General features: G+C 37.6%; 1 long non-coding RNA gene across 1 annotated transcript; it reads left to right on the top strand.

Moving 5' to 3' along the window:
* The first annotated feature begins 352 nt into the window (after positions 1 to 352).
* LOC145162373 (uncharacterized) lies at positions 353 to 2,780 on the top strand. The gene is made up of 5 exons (XR_013739063.1): positions 353 to 1,055; positions 1,140 to 1,609; positions 1,703 to 1,796; positions 1,870 to 2,635; positions 2,712 to 2,780. It is a non-coding gene; the product is annotated as an uncharacterized LOC145162373 (long non-coding RNA).
* Positions 2,781 to 7,599: the final 4,819 nt, after the last annotated feature.

Genomic DNA, 7,599 nt, shown 5'->3' with positions numbered 1-7,599 from the left:
AGTAATCTGTTTTGTTATTATTACTTCCATTGTTTTAGTCCACTGGTTTGTTATTATTTTCTTATCACTCATCGTATTCTGATGTAGGCTATTTTCATTGGTAGCTTTGTTAAAATGGCTTTATAGCTTTGTTGGGTTACATTTTCTGGTTAACTTCTCAGTGTGTTCTCTTCTATCAGAAGTTTAATAATATTTCTTTTTGTTGATATTAATTAAAGATCCTTAACAGGAAAATATATTGTTGAATGTTGATGAACTAAGTATGCTTATTAAATGTACAAATTTTGACAAATGTTATCTCATAAACCATGTTGTGAGTTCAGATCTAATGGAAGGGGTTGAGAATAAGGAGCAATCTGCTCCCATAAATGTAGATGTTGATGAACAACCAACTCCTCAGAATTATAATCCAAGTGAAAATGGCAGTGATAAACATCAAAATGCAGAAATCCACAGGGGAGAAGAGGAAATATTAATGAAACAAAAATGAAAAAAAAAACATCAAAGGCATGGGATGGTTTCACTATAGTGGCTCTATCTAATGGTACCAAAAAAGCTCAGTGTAATCATGTAAAATAAAGCTAACTTATGGTGATAACGGGACCACATAAACATTAAAAAGGCACTTGCTTATATGCACGCCACATAAAGACTATGAAGAAAAGCAGAATTTATTGAATTTTCCTCATATTAGGTCTGATAGGGATGCAGGACATGAAAAGCTTCCTTCATTGATCAGGCCTGATGCAAAGTATGACGGTAAAAAAATGAGAGAAGCAATAGCTACTTGGGTGTTGGGTACTAAGTAACCTTTTTCTATTGTGGAGGATGATTTATTCGTGCATATGATGAAGACAGCTACTCCATTATTTGAGAAAACAAGCAGGGATTCAACCAAATCAGATTGTTTTAAGATACGAGCATGAGAAAAAAACACTAAAAGCTCTTATAAAAGCAGCCTCAAAAATCAGTTTGACCACTAATTTTTGGAAGTCATCTCATCAGAAGATTGAGTACATGGTTATCAAAGGGCACTTTATTGATCATAACTGGAGGTTTGATTTCCTTCTATATTTTTTAATAAGCTTTTTCAATTTTATTTAATATATTTATATTGATATCTGGACTTGATTTTGTAGATTGCAAAAACGTGTCTTGAGTTTTGTACATGTTCTTCCTCCTCGTACCGGACTCGATATTGCTAATGGTATTTATAAATGTTTGAAGAATTGGGAAATTGAGGACAAGATATTCACGATATATGTAGACAATGATGCATACAATGACAGGGCATTGAGAAGACTGAAATAAATTTTTCTAGAGTGAGAAAACTCACGTGTGGTGGTAGGTTATTTCGTGTTAGATGTTGTGCACACATTTTGAATCTTCTTGTGAAAGATGGTCTTGCTATGATTGATTCTGTTATCGGGGAAGTTCGTGAGGGTATAAAATATATTAACAATTCTGAGGCGAGACTTCAAACATTTTCAAATATTGCACATCAACTGCAAATACAAGATAGAAAGTTATTGCTTGATGTTCCAACACGATGGAATTCAACCTATGATATGTTGCCGGTTGCATTAAAATTTAAAGATGTTTTCCCAAGGTATACATTAGATTTTAATAAAAATAGTTTTGAATGTTGTGATTTTCAAGTTTTCAAATATTGCACATCACTAAGTTTTTTTGATTTTCATAGATTTGCGGAGTACGAGCGACATTTCCATCACCTGCCTAATGATGAGGAGTGGGCGTATGTGGAGAGTGTATGTTAAATCTTGAAGGTTTTTAAGGTGCATATTACCTTTATTTAAGTGTTATTTTAAATATTTTATCATGCGTAATACTAAAGCAACTTATTTATAGGTATGCACAAATGTCATTTCTGGAAGTGATTATCCAACATCCAATCTGTATTTGATTGAGGTGTTTAGAGTAAAAGAAACTTTTGATAAAGGTGTTCTATCAAGAAATGATTTCATTAGGACTATGGTGACTAAGATGAAGGAGAAGTTTGAAAAATATCGAGGGGAGTTCCATCTTGTTATGGCTATAGCTTCAATGTTAGATCCAAGATTCAAAATGAAGTTAGTAGAATTTAGTTTCCCAACCATATACTCCAATGCTGAAAAGAACATTGAAGAAGTGAAGAAAGCACTTTATGAAATGTATGAGGAGTATTTGGAAATACATGATGCATCAGTCTGAGAAGTTGAAACGCCTGCAAATGGATGAGGAGGAAATGAAGTATCAAAAACAACATCACTTGGGTCAGGATGGGAGGCTTTGGGGGAGTTTATAAAAAAATATAGATTTGGAGAGACCATAAAAGTCAGAATTAGATATGTATTTGGAAGAAGGTGTTTATAGGGACCAGGGACAAAATGGAATGGATTCATTCAAGGCTTTGGAGTGGTGGAATGTTCATAAATTGAAGTACCGTGTTTTATCAAAGATGGCTATGGATGTGCTTGCAATCCCGATTTCTACCGTTGCATCTGAGGCAACATTTAGTGTTGGGGGTAGAGTAATTGATCCATACTGATGTTCATTGGCACCGGACACTGTTCAAAAGTTGATTTGTGGAGGTGATTGGATTAGACATCGTTATGGAATCAAGAAAAAATTGAAGGTACATTTGATAAACTTAAAACACATGAACTAACAATTGATTATTTAAATTTATTAATATTTGATCGTGTTGGTAGGTTCTTTTTACAGAAGGAGGAAATGCCCATTGAGGTTTCATTACCTACAGGGACAAGTAATACTTAAAGGTGAAGGCCATTCTAATCTACTTGTAATCTTAGTTGTTTAATTACATTATATAGCAGATCTCATAAAATGTTTTAATTTGCAGATTTTGCTGGATTGAATTTGCTTTAAGGAAGATTGGCTTTTGAGTTTTGATAATATGTTATGTTAAAATTTAATCGTTTTTATAGTATTTTTGTAATTTGAACTTCCATAATAGGAAGACTTTCTTTTGGATGATTTAATTAGATTTTAGGTTTTTTTGTTGGAGTTTAAAACTTATGTAATTTGAAGATTTTATTTATGCATCGTGGTTGGAATTTAAGTAGTCTGCACCTAGTTGAAAATTAAGTAAATTTGTGGTTTTTTTTCTGGAATTCATTTTGTAAACGAGCTTTTAACGAGCTCGAGCCAAGCTTAAGCTCGTTTAGGCTCAGTTATACAAAACGAGCCGAGCCCGAGCCTATGTATTACTTGACGAGCCTTTCTCAAGCTCATTATTGGGGCTCGAAACGAACCGAGCTCGAGCTTGAGCCATACAAATTTTAAGCGAGTCGAGCTCGAGCTTGGTCAGGCTCGGGCTCAGCTCGGCTCGTTTGCACCCCTAGTTGGGACTAGAATAAATGGTTGTGCCTTAGGGTAAGACCATGTAAAGGTTTGGGCCCAATTTGGAAAATTGGGCCATATGATGGGCTTTGGTTCCTTGTTTGACTTTTGGGCCTTTGGATTGGGCCTTGGGTGTGAATCAAGCTAAGTTCGGGGTAAAGTAGTCTTTTACCCCACGGATGGACTTATGGTTATGTGTTGGAACCCAATTATTAATCGGGTGTTATTTGATGTTGACAATTCGGTAATCTGTCATCCAGCAACTAGAGTGTTGTTTGTGGGACTTCAGCAGTGCGAGGTGAGTCTCCTTACTGTTTGTATGGGTCGAAGGCACCAATGCCGACCCATTTGGTTTGTGTATGGTAGGAAGACCCAGGGGTTAGCCCTAGGCATTATGTATGAAAGATCAGGAGGTGGCTCCTGGCACACTGTATGCTAATTGGCTAAGTAGAGTAGTATGTATGCTAGTTGTCTTTGTGATGCTTTCATGGAAGACCAGGAGGTGGCTCTTGGCACTTTTCTGTAAGACCGAAGGGGGTGGCCCCCGGCTTGGCAAGAAAGACCACGTGGCAGCCCGTGGCATAATGGCAAGACTATGTTTTGGCACATAGCATTTTATTTGATTATGATATATGAATGATATGTATGGCTCACAGTTATGTATGGTAGTATCCGGTTGAAAGAGACCGAAGGGGTAGGCCAGCACCCCGATATGCTAGGCAGTATGTTGATATGTATGGTATGTGGTATTTGGGGAACTCACTAAGCTTCGTGCTTACGGTTTTCAGTTTTGGTTTCAGGTACTTCCACTTTTCAAATAAAGGAGCTCGGGACGATCGCAGCGCATACACCTATGTTTTCTGCACTATGTGATTTCTGGGAATGAACTCTGATAAATGTATTATTTAAACTGCTTTTCAATGTGTGAACCAAGTTGCAAATGTGTTTTAGTTTTATTAAAAATGAAATTTTTGGTCATGAATTTTGGGATGTTACAAGTTGGTATTAGAGCCTTGGTTTGAGGGATTCGGGCACACTTTCGGGTGTGTATGAACTCAAACTGAGGACTTGGTATGAAAATTTTCAAAAGAAAATCATTCTTATAAAAAGAATTTTGAAAAGAGAAAAGAACTTTGAAAAGAGAAAAGGGTGTGGTGCATGCAATCAGCCGAGCTCAAGTAAGTACTCCCAAATGACCCATACAAGTTTATGTTATGATATGCTTATGAGAACTGCATGCTGGATTAGGGCTAAGGATCTAGGAAGGATGCCTTATGTTTCAATTATATGTGTATGAGCTTTATGAACTGCATGCCAGTACTGATTAGTCATGATATGATGACCTGATTAGGATATGCTTGATTATGTTTACTCAATGCTCGAATGATGCTTGCTTTGTGCTTTGAGGAGTTCAGTTATCTTTAACTAACTAGTAAACGAATATGTTAAGTTACATATGTTGGATTAATGTCTAAGTCCATAACTATAATTGGTATGTACTTGACCCGAGAGTAGCATGGTCCATTTGGGTTGCATGGCACCGGAACAATCTGAAGGATGGATAATTGAGAAGAGGTTATTTATGGTTTATTAATATATTATAAGTTCTAATATATTAATATGAAATCATATTATTTAATTAGTATTGATCAAGAATGAATTTGGAATTAATTTTGTGATCAAAAGAGACTAATTAAATATATGAGGATTGATTAAGTAAATCATTTATTCTTATAAAGTGGGCTTATGATCCATAGTTCTTTATGTTATGCTAAACCCATGAGGTGACCCATGGATACTCCATGGAGGTTAAAACCCATGGAGCCTAAGGAATGTGTAAAGTCATGCATATTAGGGTTTACATGGTGTAACCCTAGTTGTGTCACACTATATAAGAAGCCTCATAGCTACCAAAATGGGCACCTAAGTGAGTTGCAAGAGGGCTAGCCGAATTTTGTGTGTGCAAGGAATCTTTTCTCAAGTTCCTCCATTGTTGGTGGTGTTGTGTGATTCCATTTGAGGTGCAACACTTGGGGCACTAAGTTATTAAAGGTCCAAGGTTTCCAACTACACTAAAAGGTATGTCATCTAACTTGTATTTCATTTTGTTTATACTCCATTGTATGCTAGTTAGGATGATGCTTTGGAAATTGAAAGTTTGCATGTATATTAGAGAAAACATAGATCCAAAGCATCTAGCGTTGCATGTACACCATATGAGTGTTAGACTGCTCAAAACCCAACAACATATTGCAAGGACTAAATAATTTTAGAAGGTTAGGTTTAGCTCTATTTCACAGCTCTTGTTTGAGTCCAACCGTTGTAGGGCAGGACCTCTCATTCGAAGAATTATCTAGTCTTAGTGATATGTAATGGTATTTCCGAGCTAGTTATGGGGAGATAGCAGCTCTTGTTTAAGTCCAACCGTTGTAGGGCAAGCCTAGGATGAGATTAGAATGAGGACAACAGTAGCAGTAAAAGGGACTTGGTGGAGTCAAGGCACTTCTTGAGGAAAGTACAGATAGATGTGGAAGGTAGTATGGGCTCGTACTACTGAAAGCAGAGGATCTGTACTCGAATCAAGGAAGGCTGAGATTAAACCAGGGAACTTGTAGTGTATGTGATACCTCGATTTATGATGAGTATTCTGATATTGTTATAGTATACTTAAGTATGGTGACGCTACGTGGTAGACCAGATGTCAGATCTGGTCCCGGAAAGGGATCAGGCTCGGACTCTGGAGCCGGGCAGCTCTATGATCAGATGAGGGAGTTCATTCCATCTGAGATTATGCACAGTATCATTGACCAGACTCCTGTAATCTTCAGTACGGTCAAGGAGGGCATTGTGGAGATTGTGATGAGAGGCTGGGTGCATTCCGCACTGAGATAGCAGCCATGATAGGGACCCTTACGTGGACGTTTTAGGGTTTTAGAGCTTGCGAAGATCTAGATTATCATGGGGGTTAGGGACCCCATTGCTAGCAGCAGATGGTTGGCAGATGTTGCCAACGCTTTTCGTACCAACCGTTGTCTCGAAGGGGACAAGGTCCGACTTGCTTCCTGCCTCCTGAGGGACAGGGCACGGGATTGATGGGAAGAGGTTGGTAGTGAGTTGGGTGATGATGTGGTTGATGCTATGTCGCAGGATGACTTTTCGACCAGATTCCGGGCAGAGTTTGCCTAGGCGATTGAGGCATAGCTGTTGGCGCGAGAGTTTTTGGATCTCCGCCAGACTACTGAGACTGTGGCAGAGATTACTACCAAGTTTTGGGAGAGGGATTATTTGGTACCGCAGTATGCAGCAGATGAGGAAATGAAGAATGTAATGACGGGTTTTGACCATTCTAACACTCCTAAGGTGTACATGCAACCCTAGAAACCTTTGATCTATGTTTTACTAAGATACATGCAAATTTGATTTTTTCAAGGTTCTTAACCTAACTAGCATGGCATGGGGAACTTAAAACATAAAAGCTAGTAGAAGAACATACCTTTCTTGTTGTTTGGATTCTTTAAGAACTTTGTGAGCCTAGCACCCCAAATGTGATGCCTCAAATGTTTCACACAACACCACAACTCTTGGAATAACTTTGAGAGAAGTACACTATCACTCAAAATCGGCTAGCCCTCCTTGTTCTAGTCTAAGTGCCGATTTTGCTAGCCTATGGGGTCTTTATATAGTGTGTCATAAGTAGGGTTACACCATGTAAACCCTAATTGACATGGCTTTTCATTTCCTCCATGATCCATGGGTTTTAGCCTCCATGGAGCACCCTATCGATTTAGCCCAATCCAATAAACCATGGATCATTAGCCCACTATATAAGAATAGATGATTTTCACAATCAACCACATATATTTAATTAGTCTCAATTTTGATCACATAATTAATTCCAAACTAACTCTTGATCAATACTAATTAAATAATATGATTTCATATTAATATATTATAACTTATAATATATTAACAAATCATAATTGTCCTTCTTCTCATTTTGTCTATCCAATTATCATGATGCCATGCAACCCAAATGGACCATGCCAATCGGGTCAAGTACATACCAGAAATAGTTATGGACTTAGACACCTTATCTAACAGTCTCCCACTTGGATAAGTCTAATAACTATACATGCAAGTATGACTTCAGGAACCGATTAGCAATCGTAGCTCTTTCCAAGCCTCGTGGAACTAAGATGACCTGCCATTTAAGATAAGTGATCATATAATCCTCTG

Source organism: Lactuca virosa, chromosome 3, assembly GCF_052849685.1.
Source record: "Lactuca virosa cultivar CGN04683 chromosome 3, Lactuca_virosa_CGN04683_v6, whole genome shotgun sequence".
NCBI lineage: Eukaryota > Viridiplantae > Streptophyta > Magnoliopsida > Asterales > Asteraceae > Lactuca > Lactuca virosa.
Note: the sequence above shows the minus strand (reverse complement) of the source record. Positions and strands in the feature narration are given on the sequence as shown.